Source organism: Schistocerca gregaria, chromosome 4, assembly GCF_023897955.1.
Source record: "Schistocerca gregaria isolate iqSchGreg1 chromosome 4, iqSchGreg1.2, whole genome shotgun sequence".
NCBI classification, from domain to species: Eukaryota; Metazoa; Arthropoda; class Insecta; order Orthoptera; family Acrididae; genus Schistocerca; species Schistocerca gregaria.
In genome coordinates, this window is record NC_064923.1 from 373,112,223 (window position 1) to 373,135,007 (window position 22,785).

The window sequence follows — 22,785 nt, forward strand, 5'->3', positions numbered from 1 at the left end:
TCTGTAGGGTCGGTTCTCGCAGTTTACTTGAGAAGACGTCATAGATTTCAAAATATTTATGTCCTTTCAATACATTGCGGAGTCAGTACTGGCAAGGGAACCTCCCCATCGCACCCGCCTCAGATTTAGTTATAAGTTGGCACAGTGGATAGGCCTTGAAAAACTGAACACAGATCAATCGAGAAAACAGGAAGAAGTTGTGTGGAACTATGAAAAAAATAAGCAAAATATACAAACTGAGTAGTCTATGCGCAAGATAGGAAAAATCAAGGATAGCGTAGGCTCAGGAGCGCCGTGGTCCCGTGGCTAGCGTGAGCAGCTGCCGAGCGAGAGGTCCTTGGTTTAACACTTCCCTCCAATGAAAATTTTATTTTAGCAAAGTTATGATCTGTCCGCTCGTTCATTGACATCTCTGTTCACTGTAATAAGTTTGGTGTCTGTGTTTTGCGACCGCCCAGCAAAACCGTGCGATTAGCAGACGAAAGAAAGTGCCTCTCCAATGGGAACCGAAAACATTTGATCGCAAGGTCATAGGTCAATCGATTCCTCCACAGGAAAACGCGTCTCATATATTCTATACGACACTGGTGACGGCATGTGTGTATATGATAGGAATATGTTGTCGATCCACCTAACTTGTGCACTTGGCGAATGGGTAAAAAGATTCTTCTACCTTGCCCAATTTAGTTTTTCTTGCGGTTGTGATTATCATAAATAAAATAAATTAAGCTTTCATTCGATTGAAGGCTTGAACCAAGGACCTCGCGTTCCGCAGCTGCTCACGCTAACCACGGGACCACGGCGCTCCTTAGCTCATACTGTCCTTAATGTTGCTTATCTTGCGCATGGACTACTCAGTTTGTATATTTTGCTTATTTTTTTCATAGTTCCACACAACATCTTCCTGTTTTCTCGATTGATCTGTGTTCAGTTTTTCAAGGCCTATCCACTGTGCCAACTTATAACTAAATCTGAGGGGGGTGCGATGGGGAGGTTCCCTTGTGAGAATATTACGCTCCAGTTGTCAAAAATGTGCGATTTATTTAACGCCTTATGTTTCGGGACAACATTATCCTACTATCAACTTCTTAAAGTTAACGCGCTATTAAGAACCGTTAAAAGTTTTCGAGCAGCAAACGTCCATTCGAGGACATATACGAAGGTCATTCAATACTTAAAGAGACAAATTGGTCTGGGGAAAAACTGATAGTAGGGCAAGTTTGGTACTTTTATGGCTCCAAGTTGGCATCGCTGAGATGATCCCTGATCAGCTGATGTATCAAAATTGTTTTGTTTATAACCTCAAAAATACATTTCAATATGGCGGGTCCGCTTGAAACGTCCACATTAGTTGAACAACGTCCTGTTATTCGTTTTTTACTTGCTGGAGGCGTGAAAACAGTGAATATATACTGTAGAATCTCTAAACTCCCCCCCCCCCCCTCCCTTGCTCCAAGAAATGTGCCACTTATCATAAACACGAATTCGTATTGCACTGTGAGGAAATGTATGTTATGGTCCTGAACGTCACACTTTAAATATTTTCACACTTGTTTCATTAACACAAAATTTAAAGCCAAAGAAAGAAAAAACTTACACAGACTTGCTCAGGTGAAATTTCGTCTGTGCACAAGCGTGCCCACGTGTCACACAATTTTTATTCATCATGTCTAAAGTTATTTAGAGGACCCCCTGCATTTTTTGTTTCTTTTTATGTGCGATATACAGAATAAATATAATATGCATCAAAATTCGCCTCGTAATATTGCCCATTACCTAAACATGTTTTCTAAATTTAACTTGCACTTTTAGTTTTTAAGATGATAATTCCGTTAAACTTAGCAAACTGCTTTTGAATAAGGCGCGAACGCCAATATTAGATTAAAATTTAGGCCAATCCGTTTCTACAAACTTTTTTTGGCGTTCACATTCCTGAGGTACGTGAACTCACAACCTGATTATCACCTTTGAACCTAAAGCAGGTAGTAGAATTAACAGTTCCCCCGTTTAGTCTCATAAGACGCTCTCAGTCAATCAATCAATCAACAGTTCCCATTTCTAGTTCACCTGTCCAGATATACCAGCTAGCATATATACTTTCCAGTGCCTATTATTTATTATTTGTGATCAATCACAGAGCAGTAGCTATGGTGAGAACATTTTAACGTTATTGGAGTGCGAAGGAATACAGGCTGTGAAATCGTAAAATGTTATTTAAAACTGGCAAATCACAACTAAAAATACTGGTTACCGAAGAGTAGCAGTGCCAGAAGGAGGGATACAGGCTGTCAATTCGTTTAATGTGATTCAAAACTGTGACAAATCACAATTAAAAATAACAGTTATCGAAAAGTTGATTAACAGCAGGAGGGATACAGGTTGTTAAATGGTAAAATGTGATTTGAAACTGTAACAAATCACTACTAAAAATACCAATCACCGAAAATCAGCGTTAATAGGAGGAGGAATACAATTTGAGAAGTAGTAAAATGTGATTTAGTACTATGAGAATTAAAAATACCAGTTGCGAATTGGTAAGATGTGATTTAAAACAGTGACAAATCACTAACTACCAGATATCAAAAAGTAACATCAAAAGAAATCACTGTTATTGGAGAGTCACAGTCTGGGGCATCCCTACCTCGCGCTATCGAGGTTCCCCACTATTTATAAGGCAGCGAGTCGTCCCTCGAATTAAAGAAACGCAGTCGTGAAATCGTTGGGCATACGTGACCGCGGCGCGGCGGAGCAGCAGGTATCGCATGGCACAATGGCGAGCAGTGGCGCGGCAGTAAACGGGCGCGGAACAAAAGCGGCGCTAGCTGGCTGGTCCGCCGCTCCCCGCGGGGCGCCGAGGCTTCGTAGAAACAAGGAGGCGCCGACAATGGGCTCCCATTTTCCTCGGCCCCGGCTGCGGCCGACACGCTCCGCGGACGCGCAGGCGCTAACGCAGCCCCAATTTCCCGCGCGCTCGCGGACGCCTTGCGCGCCCCGGACGTATAATGGCTCCGCCGGGGCCGGTGTCCAGACTCGCCCAGGGATAATGACGTTAAATTGTGGCCGCTCCGTGGGGGGAATCGTCGGACCCTTCACACTTTGACGCCTCTCTGGGGGGCTGCATTCCCAGACACCTCGCTTCGCCTCCCTAGTCGACTCTGAGATGTTCCCAAGTGCTAGAAAAACTGCAACTCCCATATTCTTATCAGTACTCTGGTTCGTATGACGAAAGGAAAGCCTCGACGGTAGGCAGTACTGTTGTGGTTTTTCAACAGAGAAGCTCAAAAGACTACTCAATGTACCGAAGACGTCTGTACACGTGTGGCAACAGTGAGGCGTTACCACATAAACCACGTGTGGGCAACCGCCGGCCCACGAACCGGATCCGGCCCGCAGTTGGTTTCAGGCCGACTCGCGGAGGAAATTCGTGGGAGAGTGTGTGAGGCGCTCACATTTCAGTCTGCTCGGGACGCCTTTCCTGCTTGGCTGTTATGGGGTTGAGCAGTATCTGCCATTTCATGTAGTACAACGTATAATTCGTGCCTATCATCTGAAAAAGTAGAAATGTCTCACGGACGTTAAGGGGCCTCACACGCTCAATATTATTGCCAACACGCCAATCTAATGACCGGCTGAACTGAGCAAAATATTCTCAGTATTGCCAATACATATTGGGCGTGTTATCGGTTTGACAATTTGCTATCCTGTTGTTCGCATTTTTATCAGTTTATATTCTGTATAATAGAGCCGATATACGCTAAGTTCAAGCGATTTCGAATTTTAAACTTTTGAAATGAGCGTGAAAATGATGGCTTAATGTATTTAGGCTACAAAAACAACCCATACGTGTGCGATCAGTTATCAAAAGTATTTTTTGACATATATTTAAGAAAAGCTTGCTAATGGTGTTCGCAGACATTAACGCATTAAATTTCAAATACAGGATTTGCCTGTATTTACCTGTTGCGGAAACAATCACAAAGTTACTCCTAACTGCTTGCGACAAGAACTGCCTACCTATCTCACTGCCCTATTTTGTGTTTGTTCTTTCTCGTATTAACGTTAGTAAATAATTCTTGTCCATTGTGGATGTATTATAACATTGCAGCTGTTGAAACTGAAAGTAATTTATAATGAATTAGTTGCAACCAGTTGCTTGTATAGCCATTTATTTTCCCATACTGACATTTCAAGATGACTGACATCCCATCTTCAGATGTTTACACTTATTTACGTTTCGTGAGCATTGGCGGCGTTGCAGAATTCCGCAACGGAAGTTTTTAAGACAGCTATTCTAAAACGTCGTAAGCAAATAAACAATGTTCACGGAGCGTAAATAATAGTAAACATCTGCCCACGGGCCGGATTCGGCCCGCCGTTGGTTTCAGACCGACTCGCGGAGGAAACTCGTGGGAGAGTGTGTGAAAATGAATGTATTCTCAAAAACGCTTGCTTTGAGCCATAATTTGCTAGCGTTGTGTCTCGGGCAAGGGGTGCCATTCATACCGTTAAGTTGCTTAATCAACATTAACGTCATGGACGCTATAGTTTTGAATTTATGCTGCCGCACCACGCGACGAGGCTGTCAGCGAGAGTCGGACCGGCGGATCAAAACAGGTTCCCCATCCCTGATACAGACAAATACATAATAACAGATTGTAGCAGAAGCGCGAAGCAGTTGCGCCAAGCCCACTTTCACTGTTAGGACTCTTCTTTCGCTGTACGGACTGTACGATCTGGGAATGGATATCTCGAAAGGATAAAATTGATTTTGATGTTTCTAAAACCTTACTGCAGCAATGATAGTCATCTTCACTTCTAAACGTACGCTGAATTTAATAAAGAATCTAACAACCCTGACGTCTTCATTCCGAAGAATGGTTTGATGCTACTCTTCCCGTAGTGTCTCTTGTGCAACTCTCTTCATTTCTGCAAAAAGATTGCAGCCTACTAACAGCAGTCAAGTCTTTGCCTTCCTCTGCAATTTTAAGCACCTACCCCCTCCTTCCCCCGCCCACCACCTGCCCTACCTACTAATTTAGCCAGTTCATGATACAACAGAACGTGCACTACCAACACATCCCTTTTAACCTTCGTTCGGCCTACTTTTGCTACAAGTTTCATTTCTCCCCAGATTGATTCAATAAGCCGCTCATTAGTAAGACGCTTTACCTACCTAATCTTCAGCATTCTTCTGCAGCACCATATTTTTTAAGAATTAAGTTTATGTTCATTGATTTCTCTTCGGCCGACACTACATAACGTTACCAAAGAATAATTAGTATGCAAGAAACCATCACCCTTCGATGTTCTGAAGTAATTAAAATTTAATAATATATTGGTGAAAGTCTATCTTTGTAAAAACATAGTTATTTCTACTTTCGTTTATGTCTTCTACATATTTCGCTAAAGTTGTGTGATTGTCAGCAGGAGTTCTGATATCGCGTTTCGCAAATGTTTGTATAACGAAAATGTATATGCCGGATAACGTTTCTTAAGAGCAAATAACAACTTCTGATATTACATTCACGTGTATCATTACTAACTTCACTTTTTCTTATATATTCCTGTGTGAATCTCGGATCGTTTATCACAGGCCAAGATTTTATATTACTTTGTACAGTGTGGATTAATACTGATTTACCACACTATAAATGTCAAAAACGTATTAAAAAGTGAAATTGTCTTCCTTCCTTACGCTTCTCAATTACTATATCGTGTGCCAGTGAAAGTCAACACCAATTTTTGATCAAAATAATTCGACGTTACATCTGACATGCCGAAATCATGAAACATTTTAGTACAGTTACACATGACTGTATAAATCGCCGTGCTTCTAATCGAAAGTAGGAAAATGTTTCCAGATTCTTTTACTACCAAACTATAATATTTTACAAATCATTTAATAGGGAAAAAATTTTAGTGCCACTGAGATGTACTTATATCGAAATGTTTGGGAAATAAGTAATACAAATAATTCAATTTTACTAAGGCATAATTCCGCCAGAGTACTTTATCCAACGAAAACATCATCGACATAAGGAGCTATCCATCTCTATAGTGATTAATAATTTTGAAAATGTATGTGGGACGTTTCGGTCAGACTTCAGTTATCAGTCATCTACTCTTTTTACGCTGTTGTACGTAGTGAAGTTATGTTTATAAATATGGCGTGTATTGTGGATACATGCGCTATGCTGGACACACGTCCAAAAACAGGACAAATAACCTGACACAGTAATTTGAGTATTATTACTGAAATGGTTGGGTGCATTTTCGTCGAATAGTAAAACAGTTGCACAAAGTAGTACATACCACGTTTCACTACTAAAGTAATTACAGGCTTCTGCTGAAGGAGTGAGGAATTCGTGAAAACAATGCCTCAAGCAAGACGTGTAGTGCAAACGAAGCTTTCTCCGGCAAGGCAACACCCTTTGTTCCACGGCTTCTCTTTCATGGTTCATGGCCGAACTTTCATTGTCGTTGCGGTAAGGAATGTTAATAGTGAAATCTTAATGTTGCTTATGCGAAGCTTGTTTGTCGGGAGAAACAAGGAAATGCGTGTGCGATTATTTTTCCTCTCTACACTTTGTGATCTGTCTACGTTGGCAATATTAACAATTTCATCTTTCACTACTCCCTGCTAAGAACGCCGTACGCCCATTTCGTTCCTGTAAAAGCGTGACCATTTATAACAGAGCGTCTCGAATAATACCTGCGTGTCTGTATTTCACAACCTATACAAAATACAAAAAAAATATTTCTGGTAAATGGACGATATACAAAGAAGCGAGTATGGTGCAGTTTGATTTTTGCTCGTAGCAATTCTTTTTTCTCTTTGGCGAGATATTTTAAGTATCCATAATCTTTTTTAAGGATATGCAATAGGTTTGTAAACAGTAGTGTAATATTATATTATGACGCTTCTCCTTGTTCTGAGTATACATTTCGCAAACATAGACTGGCGGTGTTCTGTATACAGGATGTCCCAAAAAGAACACCGACGAACTTTAGGGACAAGTACCTTAAAGGGAATTCCTTAAAAAATGTCCAGTAAACATAGGCTCTAAAGTGCAAACCTTAAGAGCTATGAGCACCTGTTCATGTTCGATACTGTGAAACAAATCTCTTCTGCTGCAACGTATTTGCTTTCCATGTTTTCAAAGGAGGAAGTATTAACCAACAATGACCAAGTGCTCGTAGCTATTAAGGTATGCGTTTAGAGCTTATATTTACCGGACTTTTGTTTCTTGGTTTGGTCCGTACTCCATCCTCCCAAAATCTGAAAAGCAAAGAGATTGCAGTAGAGAAAATGCGTTTCATTGTATGGAAGATGAACAATTTCTCATATCTCTTGCGTTGCGGTATGCGCCTTACAGCCCTCGTTTCAAATGTTCAAATGTGTGTGAAATCTTATAGGACTTAACTGCTGAGGTCATCAGTCCCTAAGCTTACACACTACTTAACCTACAGTATCCTAGGGACAAACACACACACCCATGCCCGAGAGAGGGCTCGAACCTCCTCCGGGGTCAGCCCTACAGCCCTCGTTTACTAGACTTCTTTTTCTTCTTGTTTTGGTATAAATAACCTGCCTCTAAAGCTTTTCGTTTCTTTTTAAGATACCCCGTATATGTGAAGGGAAATGCTTTCAGAACAGCGCAATTCTTCTCGTTATCACTAAGCACACCTCGCCGAATAAGACTGAAATTTTCCAGAACCGGTAGGCTTTAGTCTACATTTCGCACATCTTTTGCCTATTTTCGTTGCTAACATTAAGTCGTCAATTTGAGGAAAATTCACCTTTGCCTGACTATCGAAAATTATAGAAAGTTAAAACTGTTTGTCATACCGTAAAATACTCAAGATACTCAGCGATATCACTTGTTTCGATATACTGAATTCTTCGTCATATCCTTTCATAACTGTAGTAGTTCACGATTTCGTTCATTCCTTTCTGGAGCACTGTATCCCTCCCTAAAACACTGACGTTAACTTGCAAGTTACTCAATGAAGAAGTACGACAGCTCTAAAAGGAAATGTTATGCTGATGCTAAATATATTGGTTTGAAAGGAAGCGCCATCAAGAATAAAAGACATCTTACAACATTCATTAGACAAGTAAAGCTTAAGGATGAGAAGAATCGTAAACAAAAGTTTATTGCCGAGAGTACTGGCAAAGTGCTATTGTTGTTACGGCAGCTGACTAGGAGACAATACTGCTCACTTAATATGGAACATACTTAACTGAGTATGGTAAACTTAAATCAGCCCTAACTTGTTCCTGGCATCACTTGCAGCCAGACTGTGTTGCGGACGGGCAGGTGGGACTGGGTGTCCCCAGGAGCCTAGCAGCTGAGGCTCCGTTGGCAGCGTCCGTACAGTGGAGGCAGCTTCGCCAGGGGCGGCCGCTGACCTTCAGAAAATGTTACCGTGACGAGATTAATCGTCCGCTGCCCCGACCACTCTGGGCCACGCCTCCAGATAACGTAATTTGGAGCGTAAGAGCGTCTTCATGTCGGAGCGCCCTATCACGGCCACCAATCAAAACGATACCAAACGCACCTCCACCGTCTCCAGCTCTCCAGCCCCCTCCCTCGTCTACCACGGCTGCTGGTCGTGTTGTTCTTACCACTCCAAAACACCTTCGGGTAGGGTACGACACAGATATTGAAATCTATTTTTCCACTAGTTTCTTACCCTTAACTGGCGCCGTCTGCTTTGTTTCACCTTATCAGCTCGCAAGAGAAGTAATTACCCTCTAAATTTTCCCATCCATTAGCAATTCAAATTTACATTTACTGCTGAATCAGTCGCGTCTGCTGAGCACAGGGACGGTCTTTTATAAATCAGCGTCGATACTCGCTTATCCTGATGACAAAGATACAGTCGCAAGAACTCGGAAAGCATTGCAGGAACCATTCATCGAACTTGAGCGGGCCAGTAGGAATACGGGATTGAAAATCAACCAACAGTAACAATGGGCAGTTACAGTTTTGAGACGATTGAGCTGGGATCGACAGTCACCCAGCCAAATAACAACTCTTATGATATTAACAGTTAAACAACACTACTCAGATAGCTCGCATTGGACAGCGTGGTGGTGACCTGTCCTCATGCATAACAACCATCACTCGGGAACTGCATCGTATCCACTTGACAACTGCATCACAGCCGATATCAGCCAAAAGTGGAAAATACGTAATTACAGCCGATGGCAGAAATGATGCTTATTTGGAATTATTAGATTATGTATGCAGCCAGAAGCTAATTTATTCATAATTAGGAATCATAATACAATTATGTTCCTAGAACTACTGTGATAGATTGTAATTCAAAATAGATACTGGATGTTGAGACAAAATGTTCTCTGACGCTTCTCGGCGACTCCAGTCATCTTTTATTGTTGGTTACGCCCTAAACAGAATGGCTCTGAGCACTATGGGACTTATTTCTGAAGTCATCAGTCCCCTAGAACTTAGAACTACTTAAACCTAACTAACGTAAGGACATCACACACATCCATGCTCGAGGCAGGATTCGAACTTGCGACCGTAGGGGTCGCGCGGTTCCAGACTGTAGCGCCTAGAACCGCTCGGCCACTACGGCAGTCCCTAAACAAATGGAAGCACTCTGTTGCATATGTGATGCAATGTGTATTGCCTATAATTCAGTCATCTGCGCGACGTAAAAAGGGATAGACAGAGCAAATGTTGGTTCCTCATTCGCCTCTAAAATATCTTTCTCCGCTTTGATTCGTTGTTTCTTAAGGTTTTACTGTTGAAAATCACTGTCTCAGTTTGCTGGGATGCTTGCGGCAGTTTTACTGCATGAACAGCGAAAATGTGATGAGCGATTAACTACTTGCGTTTCATCATTTTGTTGGAGTTGGCAGCAAGAAAAAGGTCATCAACATATCAGTGTTGTCTGATATGTGGTTCTGAGTAGATAAGACGGGTTGCCGGCGGAGCTACTTCGATCTGAAGATTATCCAGAGTGAAACATACTGGCAGATTAAAAGTGTGTGCCGGGCCGAGACTCGAACTCGTGACATTTGCATTTAGCGGGCAAGTGCTCTATCATCTGTGCTACCCAAGTACGACTCACGCCCCGTCCTCACAGCTTCACTTCTGCCAGATTCGAAGGAGACCTTCTGTAAAGTTTGGAAAGTAGGAGACGATGTACTGGCAGAAGTGAAGCTATGAGGGCGGGGAGTAAGTCGCGCTTGGGTAGTTCAGATGGTATAGCACTTGCCCGAGAAATGCAAAGGTTCCGTGTTCGAGTCTCGGTCCGACACACAGTTTCACTCTGCCAGAAAGTTTCGTATCAGCGCACACTCCGCTACAGAGTGAAAATCTCATTCTGCACGATCCAGAGTGCTCTAAACATGTAGTCAAACTACAAACGTGCCGCTGAGACGGGACAATCAATGAGAATTGTCGTAGTTCTTGTAATATGTATGGATTGCGAAGCATACATATTTTGTGTAGTTTTGTCAAATCACATAAGAGGGTTGTCAACATATGTAACGTCCCCTTAGAAAAATTTATTAATTACTATGCTGGTAAACCCCTTACGTTATTTGATTTTCAAACAGCTGAGCAATACTGAACGTACTCAGACATTACTATCTTTACTTATTGTGATCAACACTAAACTGACACACAATATTTTTAGCGCAACGCAATCTGACTTTCAAAAATCCCTACAAAAGAGTGGTCCTAAATCACAATAACCTATACCTTTCATGAATTCTTACCTCACAAAAAAGTGGTTCAAATGGCTCTGAGCACTATGGGACTTAACATCTATGGTCATCAGTCCCCTAGAGCTTAGAACTACTTAAACCTAACTAACCTAAGGACATCACACAACTCCCAGTCATCACGAGGCAGAGAAAATCCCTGACCCCGCTGGAAATCGAACCCGGGAACTCGGGCGCGGGAAGCGAGAACGCTACCGCACGACCACGAGCTGCGGACTTAACCTCACAAAAATCTTCGTTACTCGAACTACTGCAATACAGCAAGCGCCAATACTGGCAACTAAATAAAAGATTCTAATAACTGAAGTCACTAACTACTGATACGCGTAGTTAGCAAATGAAAGATTTTGATAAAGAATAAACAATGTATTTACATTAATAGTGTTCAAAAGTTATCATATAAGTTCATGACATCCGGTCTTACAAATTTACTGCCTCTGATGGACACACGTCCAGATCATCCGCTCTCAAAACTCCGCCATATCTCTCCCCGCATCCACCACTGCTGGCGGCTCACCTCCAACTACTCAACGCTACGCGCTGTTGACATCCAGTTGTCCAACAGTACAATAGCGAATATTCCAACAATGCCCACTAGCCACAGACTACACAGCACAGTCAGTGATTTTCATACAGAGCGCTACGTGGCGGTACCAATAAAAATGCCCTTTTCGAGGTCCTCATCTGGAAGCGCTAGAGAAACTGGCGGCCAGGACGGCGGCGGGTGGCGAGATAAGGAGCGGTGAGTGTGTTCGGTCGCGTGTCGTGCGTCGCGCGGCGCGGCGGCCGGAGCAAGTGTCGCGTGTGGCGGAGGAGGGGGCGCAGCAGCGGGCGTTTCCGCCGGCGGCCGAGGTATGCCAGCTCGCGCGCCCGCCGCATCGCAATGAGCGACACGCGGCCACGCGCGTTCCCACGGCCGCCGCCGCCGCAGCCGCAGCCGCCGCGCCCAACGCCGGCGCGGTTCCGCCTCTGGCCCAGCGGCGCGACCTAGCGCAGGCGGCGGGTTCATTGTCACTCGTCTGCACACACTGCTTCCGTAGGCAGCCGAATCACATCTGCACTGGAAGCAATCAAATCATACACTCTCACTGTACTCATAAACGACTAGGACCCTAAATCGCCGTGCTCGACTAAAGCGGTCGGTTTTAATACCTACGAGAGAAGTAGTGACACGAACAGCGCTACTTGGAGAAGAAGGACAGCGGAAGACAGTCTGTACTCCACTCGAAATACAAGTGCGAAACTAACTAACATTACGGCAGTTACATTTAGAAATGAAAAGAAAAGAATGAAATGTTGCAAAGATTAGATGACAGAACTAATTTCATTTACATGCGGCTTATGCCGATTCAGTATGTCACTAAATACACTCCTGGAAATGGAAAAAAGAACACATTGACACCGGTGTGTCAGACCCACCATACTTGCTCCGGACACTGCGAGAGGGCTGTACAAGCAATGATCACACGCACGGCACAGCGGACACACCAGGAACCGCGGTGTTGGCCGTCGAATGGCGCTAGCTGCGCAGCATTTGTGCACCGCCGCCGTCAGTGTCAGCCAGTTTGCCGTGGCACACGGAGCTCCATCGCAGTCTTTAACACTGGTAGTATGCCGCGACAGCGTGGACGTGAACCGTATGTGCAGTTGACGGACTTTGAGTGAGGGCGTATAGTGGGCATGCGAGAGGCCGGGTGGACGTACCGCCGAATTGCTCAACACGTGGGGCGTGAGGTCTCCAGAGTACATCGATGTTGTCGCCAGTGGTCGGCGGAAGGTGCACGTGCCCGTCGACCTGGGACCGGACCGCAGCGACGCACGGATGCACGCCAAGACCGTAGGATCCTACGCAGTGCCGTAGGGGACCGCACCGCCACTTCCCAGCAAGTTAGGGACACTGTTGCTCCTGGGGTATCGGCGAGGACCATTCGCAACCGTCTCCATGAAGCTGGGCTACGGTCCCGCACACCGTTAGGCCGTCTTCCGCTAACGCCCCAACATCGTGCAGCCCGCCTCCAGTGGTGTCGCGACAGGCGTGAATGGAGGGACGAATGGAGACGTGTCGTCTTCAGCGATGAGAGTCGCTTCTGTCTTGGTGCCAATGATGGTCGTATGCGTGTTTGGCGCCGTGCAGGTGAGCGCCACAATCAGGACTGCATACGACCGAGGCACACAGGGCCAACACCCGGCATCATGGCGTGGGGAGCGATCTCCTACACTGGCCGTACACCTCTGGTGATCGTCGAGGGGACACTGAATAGTGCACGGTACATCCAAACCGTCATCGAACCCATCGTTCTACCATTCCTAGACCGGCAAGGGAACTTGCTGTTCCAACAGGACAATGCACGTCCGCATGTATCCCGTGCCACCCAACGTGCTCTAGAAGGTGTAAGTCAACTACCCTGGCCAGCAAGATCTCCGGATCTGTCCCCCATTGAGCATGTTTGGGACTGGATGAAGCGTCGTCTCACGCGGTCTGCACGTCCAGCACGAACGCTGGTCCAACTGAGGCGCCAGGTGGAAATGGCGTGGCAAGCCGTTCCACAGGACTACATCCAGCATCTTTACGATCGTCTCCATGGGAGAATAGCAGCTTGCATTGCTGCGAAAGGTGGATACACACTGTACTAGTGCCGACATTGTGCATGCTCTGTTGCCTGTGTCTATGTGCCTGTGGTTCTGTCAGTGTGATCATGTGATGTATCTGACCCCAGGAATGTGTCAATAAAGTTTCCCCTTCCTGGAACAATGAATGCACGATGTTCTTATTTCAATTTCCAGGAGTGTATATTCATATTCTGTTTTCGGGTTTATTTTAAATCCGTCTTTGCACTTACAAGAAAATGCGTATATTTTCACCAAACATGTTTTTTTTCGTTTTATTGAAATAAAACATCATTAGAATGATATTGTCTGACCCCGGTAGCTGAGTGGTCAGCGCGACAGAAAGTAAGTCCTAAGGGTCCGGGTTCGATTCCCGGCAGCGTCGGAGATTTTCTTCGCTCAGGGACTGGGTGTTGGTTGTCGAAATCATCATTATTTCATCCCCATTGACGCGCACGTCGCCAAAGTGGCGTCTACTCGAAAGACCTGCACCAGGCGAACGGGTACTCGACGGGAGGCCCTAGTCACACGACATTCATTCATTCAATGAAATTTCGCTTATTTTCTAGACCGAAAAACAGTTCGTTACAAAACGCGCTAATTTTACTTACTGTATTCCATGTCCGATTTTCGGTCACACAGGTAACTCCGTCCACTTCCACGTTTGTAAGGTCGTCTTCGTTTTGCACATTTGTTTCCCCCTAATCCTATACAGGTTTTCAGAACCATGCGTTTCCTGATGTGAAATACAACAAAATGTAGCAAGAATACTGTTTTTTTTATGTTCCTGGATCAGCATGTGTCTGTCTGATCTCCGTAAGTACTGTTACCAACTTAAAATTACGTTGTGGCCGAGCGGTTCTAGGCGATTCAGTCCGAAACCGCGCTGCTGCTACGGTCGCAGGTTCGAATCCTGCCTCGAGCATGGATGTGTGTGATGTCCTTAGGTTAGTTAGGTTTAAGTAGTTCTAAGTTCTAGGGGATTGATGACCACAGATGTTAAGTCCCATAGTGCTCAGAGCTTATTTGTGCAAAACAATGTGGAATTACAGCAGCGTCAAACTAAGGAATACCTAAAAAAGTACACGCTCATGGTTTCTCCTCATGTGAGCCACAAACGAACACAAAATACAGTAAGTAAGATCGGTATCTTCTATAATGAACTGTTTTTCGATCTAGAGAGCAAGGAAATAGTAAATATATTTCACCATAGACCACTGATTCTTTTTATTTCAGTAAAACGAAATGCGTTTGTGACAAAAATACGCATTTTTTCTGTGGTCGCGAAGGCGGATTAAAATACCTTCGATAACTGCATAATAATTACGGGCAATATGGTTATACATACTGCAAGTCTTCCTTTTTTATATTTTTATTCCTGCCTTAATCTTGGTGTATCTCCTGCACTTGCATCGTTGACTGATTTTTGCCAGTAAAAGAATTCATATTACATGACATCTTTCGCTTACCTCTTCTCAATTACTTCTGCTTAACCCCTCACTGCAAGGTCAGTCTTTTGTAAAGTGGCTCATTTGCAGTCACTTTTAACGCCCCTTCCTTTTACCAGCTCGTTGATAATAGGTGCAGGAATACTGAAACAAACACTAAAAGCTCTCGGCGATGTACACTAATTACATGCGTAAAAGTTTTCTACAGTTGGCGTTCTCCGACCAACTGAGGTCAAATACCGGTTCCGTATTTGTAAAGCGGGCATTAAGAGTTGAGTCTTTAGGTGTAAATTCAGGTTGTACTATCGAAAAACAGTGTAAATTCCAAAAATAAAGCGTCTGTTTTTATAAACCATTAGTATAATTTTGTGGCTCTAATACATGTCTTAGCTTTATAAATAATTAGCTGACACACAGGAATTGCCCGTGATTTCATTTTGCCAATTTTGTAATAGAAATGAAAACAATAAATCAACTGCGTCTGTAGTAAAAATCGGGGTAAGAACAGTTCAGAAGCTATGACGTCATGAGCACTGAGATCCGTTAAAAATGTAGCATCGTGAGTATAATTATTCCTTAATACTTAGATAACTGCTACAGTCGATTCAACTTCAGGAAACCTCGACACCGAACGCGTTTTTGACAGCTTTCAAGTGGGAGGTGCACACCTCTGTAGGTGAAAACAATCGTCGTCGAAAGAGCTACGAAGAGACGTTTCACAGAGACATTTACAAAACCGTGTTGTACACACGCGAAGCAGTTGCGCTCAGCATACGGAAACTGTCCGGGATATTACAGTATAAATGCAGTTCATTTTTTGTTTTCATTTCTAATAGAAAATTGGCAAAATTGAATGCCGGGTTTGTCAGCTAGTGGTGAATAATTTATTCGTAGGGTTCAGTAGAAATGGCTAAATAGGCTGGTGAATACTAAAGCACACGGCTTCTATTTGCTGTCGGCCGGTGTGGCCGAACGGTTCTAGGCGCTTCAGTCTGGAACCACGCGACCACACATCCATGCCACGGGCATGGATGTGTGGGTAGTTAGGTTTAAGTTGTTCTAAGTTCTAGGGGACTGATGACCTCAGATGCTTAGTCCCATAGTGATCAGAGCCATTTCAACCATTTCTATTTGCTGATGGTGGCGTGACGTCGAGTAGAATGAAATAAAGGGTTCTGAAAGCAGGAAACCAAAAGGAAGTTAGGAGGAAACACGAGGAGATGGGAAGCGGCTTCCCCCCTCCCCTCTGCCGTACGTGGGCTCTGTGAGCCGCTGCGCGCTGTCGCCGCGGAGCGGAGCGGCCATAAATCCTCTTATATGGGTCGGTCGGCGCTCGGCGTGGCGTTCCCACGTCGCGGCCGTGACGTCACTCATTTACGCTGCAACATCATCCCGCGTCAAGTGCAGGTCAGCCGGCAGCCGGCAGCCGGCAGCGGGCGTAACAGGACACCCGCTGCGGCGGCGCGAGCGCTACAGCTGCGGTTCCAGGGGCCGCCCGTGGCCCTGCCCCTGGCCTTCCACGCGCGCACCACGCCTCCTGCGACACCTGTCCCTCCTCCGGCGGCACCCCTCCGAGCATCTCGCGGTCACTACTCCATCCAGCAGGCGCTTCAAATCCTGGGAATATATTCTCAACGGTAAGAGCGCTTCCCCCTTGAGTTGAAGGAAACCGAAATAGACTCCCCTGACTTCTCCAGCATCCATTTTCCGATACCTGTGCTGGAAATAGCCCGGGTACTCTTTCCTCACGTACTTGCATTCGTAATTAGCCTTGGCAAATACATAGAAGCGCCAAATAAACTGGTGTAAGCATGCGTATACAAATACAGACATACGAAAACAAGTTCAATACGGCGCTGCGGCCGGCAGTGCTTACGTAAGACAAGTGTCTGGCGCAGTTGTTAGATCGTTCACTGCCACTACATTAGCAGGTTATCAATATTTAAGTTAGTCTGAACGTGCTGCTATAATCGGCGCACGAGCGACGGGACACAGCACATCCGACATAGCCATGAAGTGGGGATTTTCTCGTAAGACAATTTCACGAGTGTACCGTGAGTATCAGGAATCCGGTAACACTTAAAATATCTGACATCTCTGCGGCCGGGGAAAGATCCAGCAAGAAGGTGGCCAACAATGACTGAAGATAATCGCTCAACGTGACAGAAGCGCAACCCTTCAGCTCGTTTCGGGACATTTCAGTTCTGGGCCATCTACAAGTGTCAGCGCGTGAACCATTCAAGCCGGCCGGGGTGGCGGAGTGGTTCTAGGGGCTACAGTCTGGAACCGCGCGACCGCTACGGTCGCAGGTTCGAATCCTGCCTCGGGCATGGATGTGTGTGATGTCCAAAGGTTAGTTAGGTTTAAGTAGTTCTAAGTTCTAGGGGACTGATGACCTTAGACGTTAAGTCCCATAGGGCTCAGAGCCATTTTTTTGTCATTTCTTGCTAACAATATCAGCTGATTTTCAAGAATAAGCAGCTTTCACTCATTTAACACTCGGCAGGAATCAAACCTGCATTTGGGTCGGACCTCCTAAACTCTTGTGCAGAAAGGTGTGCAGTATACTGCTGCATCTATTTTCATTAAGGTACGACTGGAATTCAAAAATCTTTGCAGTAATCCACGCTCTTTCAAATGGAAACTGAAACGTTTCCTCATGTATTCTGTCGAGGAGTTCCTTGAAAAATTAAGCTGATTCTTGCTACATTATTCCTTGCGTTTACTTAAACTTATGGCTTGACTTTTTTCGGGTTAATGGGCATTTTATTTTTATCTGTTATTACTTTTATGTTGCAATTTCATATACTGACACGTCCCTGGAGATTTGCTTCACAATTTGATCCTACGCAACTTGACGTGTAAATAAATAAGATACAGTAGCGAATTTCTGCATCGGCGCAGACTTTTACCCACAGAGTCAATTTTACTGTAGGTATGACACCCGCCAGTGTCTTGACCAGCGCGCTAGCTCTGTTGTTGCCTCGGACAGAAAGTAGAGAGTAGCTTGATATTCGCCGGCCCCGGTGCTCAACTTTTACGGCCGTTGCCGACTGCGCAGCGTGGGAGTGGGGCCGCGATGCTCCCGTGTTGCGCGGTCCACCATACTGGCTCAGGCGCTCCCGTGGGGAATTTTCAGGAGCCTGTGGGAAACCAACCGCCCGTCTCTGCCGGCCGCGCCTCTCGAGAAGGAGTTCTGCCGAAGGCCGTAGCGGCACTGCGGCTGCGGCGCGCTGTGACGTGAGCGATCCGCCCAAGGTCTCGCCTCACATTATGTGCATCCGTAGGCTAACAATGACGTGTTTCCAGCAGCGCCTCTGCAGACACAGCCTTTTGTCTCCGTCTCCGGGAGATGAAATAGTGCCTGCGCACAGCTTTCGAGGCCTTTGTTCCAGCGGCAGCAGCCGCTACGAGGGCGCCGATGTTCTCGGCGCAGCTGGCGTGTCCGAGGACGTAATTTTATTTCAGAGACGAGATACCGCTGTGGCTAACGCAGCAGCACACCTTAAGTGAAGCACTTAAATAAGGAATTTATCGGTCGAACTAAACCGAGTGACCAGAAGAGACGGGGAAGTTCATCCCTTTTGAAGGCGTGCCACGTACGACGCCCGAATGTTGCACTTAGATGAGGCGTATGGAGATACCATACCTGATTAATCAGTTGCAGACTGCTACGTGGCGTACATAGCAGCACGCCGCGACTTAAATGTCTTTGAACGTGGGATGGTAACTGGTGCAGAGACACATGGCATATAGGTGATTCCACAAGAACTCTGGTATCTGAGATCAGCTATGTGAGTCGTTTCTTCGCCGATTTGAACATAAGGTGTGACAAACCCGTTTCTATCAGGGCTGTACGGAGAGAAATGTAGTGCATAAGCTTCAGCAGCAAACGATCGATTCGTGTTACCACTGTCTTCCGAGATTCAATTCACTACACTCAACACCGCACAGATGCTGCGTGAGTTTAAAACGCTTCAGTTAACATATTTTAGGTTGTGTTGTCTCAAGTGCACAAGCACACGTGTTTTGCAAGTTCTGGAATATAAAAAGGTTCAAACATTATTCTTTAAATGGGAAATAACATTGGTGAAAGGTCTAAGGAGCTGCAGTCATGGACTGTGCGGCTGGTCCCGGCGGAGGTTCGGGTCCTCCTTCGGGCATGGGTGTGTGTTTGTCCTTAGCATAATTTAGGTTAAGTAGTGTGTAAGCTTGGGACTGATGACCTTAGCAGGTAACTCCCATAAGATTTAACGCACATTTTAAAAAAAATGGTGAAAACTGAGTCGTATTCGGATGTGCGAGTTTGACATCGACCTCTGACCGGTTACATTTGGGAATGTAAATTACCACGTCCAACTTCAGCAAAGGAAGATTCAGGCCAGACACAAAGCAATCGTCAGAAGCCCAGCATACCAAACGAGTTAAACTTCTTTCCAAAATTTTGGTAATCGCGGATATGGAAAAAAGACTTTCAGTGGCAGACCTCTCCAACTCGTGAAGAACAAGGTTCAGATCATCGGCTTGCTACCATTTATTAGTACGGATTTCCTAAATCATTTTGTAGCAACGACGGTGTGGTTTATTAAACTGGTTTCTGCCTTTGACAAGATCGGATAATATTGTGACTATAGCGCCCTCTATGTCGATGAGACCTTAAATTTTGTAGCCATCCCTCCTTCTCTGTGAAGCACGGAGAGACTGTGTACGGTTCTAATATTTTGGGATATCCTATAAAAAATATTTTAGATGGATAACTTTGGAACCTCCATGAGGCTGCTCGCGGACGTTGCTGTTGTACAGAGAAGTCGCAATGCTAAAATGGTTCAAATGGCTGTAAGCACTATGGGACTTAACATCTATGGTCATCGGTCCCCTATAACTTAGAACTAATTAAACCCAACTAACCTAAGGACATCACACAACACCCAGTCATCACGAGGCAGAGAAAATCCCTGACCCCGCCGAGAATCGAACCGGGGAACCCGGGCGTGGGAAGCGAGAACGCTACCGCTCGCAATGCTAGATGACTGTAGCAAAATGCAACAAGACGTGCAGAGATTCGGCGTTTCGTGCAGGAATTGGTAGTTGGATCCTCATCATTAATAAATGTATCGTATTGCGCATAAATTGTCGAACAATTGCTGGAGGGACCGGTTCTCGGCGCTTCAGTCTGGAACCGCGCGACCGCTACAGTCGCAGGTTCGAATCCTGCCTCGGGCATTGATGTGCGTCATGTCCTTAGGTTAGTTAGGTTTAAGTAGTTCGAAGTTCTAGGGGTCTGATGACCTCAGATGTTAAGTCCCATAGTGCTCAGAGCCATTTGAACCATATTTGAATTGCTCGTGGCAGATGTCAGAGAGAGATTCACCGGAAGTATGATCTGGAAGTGTAGTTCACCTACGAAATATAGTTTACAAAACCCTCGCTCGACTCGTACGTGAATATTGTTCTTCAGATCTGGACCTGTACCAGATAGGATTAAAAGACAAAATAGAGAATATCCAAAGAGGGCTGCCTGTTACGGCACACAATCATTTATACAGCACAAAAGCTCGTCCATCTCCAGTGGTTACAGAGGAGAAGTTATTCGATGTAGTAGTGGATTATCTATCCAATACAGTGGTTACAGATGACAAAAATAATTTCAGGAAGACAAGGTACTTAGACACCAAGTCACATAGCGACAAAGCTGTAGTTAATTTGAAGGAGTGGGATGTGCCTCAGCTTTAATGTAAGAACCATTCCGGTGTTTAAAGAAGCTGTATGGTCCAGAGACCTTTTCAGGTCACAGAAATCTATGATCTATATATGCAGATCGCAGTATATATTTGAATTAGTTAAAGAAAACCACGGAAAACTTAAGTCGGTGAGGAAGGAAGGCAGTTTAATGACCACTGCTACAAGTTCTGTGTCTGATTTCACATGCATTAATTTTTAGAAGTAGCGTGAGAGTAATTTGAAGCAATTCGCGGAGATTAAATAAATTTAAAGATGAAATGAATGTACTTCGTAGAAGAAACTATATTCAGTGTGATAGCTTCTGAGATACTCTTGATCATAAAACGCAAGAGATGCGGCGGAACCTCCGCGGGATGATGTACTCATCCGTTTTATGTGACTCGGTAATTTTATTCATTGCCTGAGCGTAGTGTGCACGGCACGTGGAACTTTCATCACGGCACTCAGTACAGGAGGCAGAGTTTCCAACCATGAACTGTTCCGTTTTATGGCGCTACGCTTTCAAATGGCCTGCCTAAGGAATGCTCCCACGAGACCGAAGCTTTTCGTGAAAGTCTGCCCACTTCTCACCAATGCAGAAGGAACAACGGCATCACGTCTCATACAGTAGGCTTAAGTCGTAGTAAGTGTGAGGTGCCGCTACATATTTTCCCTGCGACCACAACGCAGCTATCGTATATCAGAGGTCTCTTAGTTTATTTAATTACTTTCGAGAAATAATTGCTTCTTGCTATTTTAGCCAGTATTCGCACTAGTTAGGTCAACATGGTGCTGCCTTCATTATGCCCTTTTAAGGTCAAATGTTTGAGCGGAAGGAAAGCAAGACTCGTTCGAAATTGTACAATGGATATTTGTCTGAATTTTCGTAGCTAAACAAGGAGTGAGAAAGGGAGAAATGAGGTAGTAAAATGACCAGCGTGAGATATAGTTTTGCAAAGGAAGGTTTAATTGCTTGAAAGTACTCAGGATAATTAAGAACCTTAATTAGTGATTTGAAGGAAAATAACACAACGCATTTTTAACAGTGTATTATAGCTGAACGAAGAGTGGGAAATGTAGAGATGTAATATCAAACTGACAAGCGTGGGGTCTTAGTTTTGCAAAAAAAGAAATCATTTGAAAGTAACTTGGGTCAATAAGAAAAATCAAATTAGTTATTTGAGACAAAATCAGAATACGTCATGAACAGTTGCTGCTAGTTATGTAAATAAAGTGTCAGAAAGTTCATGTCTTGAAAGCCTAACTATTCTGGGAGTAAGAAATTACATCAGTGTGATATTTAACTGTTGTTGTGGTCTTCAGTTCGAAGACTGGATGGATGCAGCTCTCCACGTTACTCTATCTTGTGCGAGCCTGTTCATGTCTAAATAAGTACGGCAACCTTTATCTTTCAGAATCTGCTTAATGCATTCAGCTCGCTCTACGATTTATACCACCCACACTTCCCTCCAATACTAAATTCGTGGTCACTTGATGTCTCAGAATGTGTTTTACCAACCGATCCATTCGTTTGGTCAAGATACACCACAAATTTCTTGTCTCACCAATTCTATTCAATACACCCTAAGAAGTTACGTGATCGACCCATCTGATCTCCAGTTTTCTTCTGTAGCATCATATTCTCAAAGCTTCTGTTCTCTTTTAACTATAAATAAAAAAACACTGAAATAATCTTTTTTAAAAATACTGCCAAATATTTTGTGAAATGATATGTCTAAACGTAAGAAATAAAACAGATCCAGAGAAACATACTGCGAAATGATGTGCAGCAAATGTAGTGCCGATTGAGAATCTTAAAATTTTAAGGAGCATGAGAGGATATTTGTCCGGTAGATGATGTATTATAATCGTTTGCTTTTGAGTGAAGTCTCTTTGTCCGTCATAAACTAAATTCTCAAAAAAGGTTCAAATGGCTCTAAGCACTATGGGACTTAACATATGAGGTCATCAGTCCCCTAGACGTAGAACTACTTAAACCTAACTAACCTAAGGACATCACAGACATCAATGCCGGAGGCAGGGTTCGAACCTGCGACCGTAGCAGGCGCGTGGTTCCGGACTGAAGCGCCTAGAACCACTCGGTCACAGCGGCCGGCTAAATTTTCACATACTTAAAGTTGTTCCTCATGTAACATACTTAACGTCGTAACGTACAATTATAATACTTCTTTTAAATTAAACTATCCTTCCTGGTGGCTGAAGTAGTTTTGTTGACGCCGTAACATG

At 44.4% G+C, this 22,785-nt stretch overlaps 1 protein-coding gene across 1 annotated transcript in view; it reads left to right on the top strand.

Annotated features, from left to right (window-relative positions):
• LOC126266832 (protein jagged-1b) overlaps nt 1-22,785 on the top strand; it is a 521,463-nt gene that overhangs the window by 102,795 nt on the left and 395,883 nt on the right. The window lies entirely within an intron of this gene.